The sequence below is a fragment of the Physeter macrocephalus genome, chromosome 21, assembly GCF_002837175.3.
Source record: "Physeter macrocephalus isolate SW-GA chromosome 21, ASM283717v5, whole genome shotgun sequence".
In the NCBI taxonomy this organism is placed as follows: domain Eukaryota; kingdom Metazoa; phylum Chordata; class Mammalia; order Artiodactyla; family Physeteridae; genus Physeter; species Physeter macrocephalus.
In genome coordinates this window covers 42,186,268-42,188,165 of record NC_041234.1, presented here as the reverse complement: position 1 = coordinate 42,188,165, position 1,898 = coordinate 42,186,268, and the positions used below count along the sequence as shown (strand labels likewise).

At 42.9% G+C, this 1,898-nt stretch overlaps 1 pseudogene; it reads left to right on the top strand.

Annotated features, from left to right (window-relative positions):
* The first annotated feature begins 742 nt into the window (after window positions 1-742).
* Window positions 743-1,095, top strand: LOC102975775 (peptidyl-prolyl cis-trans isomerase FKBP1A-like; annotated as a pseudogene).
* Window positions 1,096-1,898: the final 803 nt, after the last annotated feature.

Below are 1,898 nucleotides of genomic sequence, written 5' to 3'. Positions count from 1 at the left end.
AGTACTATTCATTTATTCAAAATGCTTTTCTTGAGCACTTGCTTTATTACAGGCATTGGAATACTAGGAATTGGAAGTACAGAAATATACCAGACACAGTTATTTTCCTGGAGGTGTGAATCTATTGAGGTATATTTATAGGTTTATTAGGTTTTGGTGGTGGAAGAGTGGTGACTGGACTGGGAATTCAACCACCATTTTTTTGCCAGTAATTTGGAAATTATTATGCTATTTATGTATGGAGTCGTATCAGTAAAATTGGTGAAGTAGGCAGCTCCAAACTCCTATCCCCCTATAGAAACATTGAAAAATAAGTAGAAACAGTCAGAACTAACTTTGTCAGAACTCTGGAAAATAGTCAAATGTTTATAGTAACCAAGCAAATGTGGAATCAAGAAAAAGCCAACTTAAAAATTGTAGAAGAGCTTTATAGTGTTTTTATTCACCTTGCCTCACCCACCCCCGGATCAGCTGTAGTCTTGAAGATGGAAGCCCCTATTCCCAGTGTGAGATCCTGGTCCCTGGTTGCAGAGGGAGCAGACAAAATCTAATTTGCAAATTATTGTGTTAGTTTGTTCTAACCTGCCTGAAGACTACCTGAAAGAGTGATGCAAAGTGTTCGTATCTGTTTCGCCTAACTTGCAACTCAGTGTGGAAAAGTGGCAGGCTTAATTTGAAAACATTGTAAGTGTGGATGAAAAATATGCAGTCGTCAAGGTCAAAAGATTACAGGCCAGCTCACCCAGCGTCCGCAGCCGCAGCCACAGCCGCTATGGGAGTGCAGGTGGAGATCATCTACCCCGGAGATGGGCTTACCTTCCCGAAGTGCAGCCAGTCCTGCGTGGTGCGCTACAAGGGGATGCTTGAAGATGGAAAGAAATTCTATTCGTCCCGGGAGAGAAACGAGCCCTTTAAGTGTGTGCTGGGCAAGCAGGAGGTGATCCAAGGCTGGGAAGAAGGGGTTGACCAGATGAGCGTGGGTCAGAGAGCCAAGCTATCTCCCCAGACTATGCCTATGGTGCCACTGGGGACCCAAGCATCCTCCTACCAAATGCCACTCTCCTCTTTGGCGTGGAGCTTCTAAAACTGGAATGACAGGAATGGCCTCCTGCTTGAGCTCCCCATTCTTTTATGTGCCATGGAAGGATCTGGCACCTCCAGATGCACACAGCGAGTCCATACGGAGCTTTTCCTGATGTTCCAGTACATTTTTTGTATAAACATCTTCCCTGACAATGTGTTCTGTCACCGGCTTTGTTCTTCCCCTTTATCTTCGTATGTGTGTTGACCTGAACTATATGCCATAAACCTCAAGTTACTCGTTTTAGTTTGTTTTTGTTTTGAGGTGAAGATTGAGTTTCAGTCCTTTGGATCTAGATTTCCAGTCAAGTATTAGTCAAGTATTAACAGCACAAGTCATGGGTTAACTTTAGAATAGGAATTGGTATGGGGGGGGTGCAGAATCTTTATTTTATTTTATTTTTGAATGAAATTTTTATCTATTATATATTAAACATTCTTGCTGCTGCGCTGCAAAGCCATAGCAGATATGAGGCGCTTTTGAGGGCCGAATTATTCTCCAAGTTAAGAGATGTCCTTGGGTTGAATTAAAAGCCCTACCCAAAACTAAAGTGGGAAGGGGGAGAACCTTTGTCTCCATTGCCCCACCTCCACCCTACCCTTAAACCCTCTGCCTTTTGAAAGCAGATTGTTTTCACTGAGATGTTGGACTCTACAGGTGTCTATCCCCAGGCCAGCAGGGACCTCTGAAGCCTTCTTCATGGCCTGGCTTTTTCCGTCCTGTGGTTTTTCTAATGGATATTCAGGATTTTTGTAATCTCATAGCTATCCAAGCTCCACTTTCTAAATTTTAAGAACTTTAATCGAAAGTTAAATTG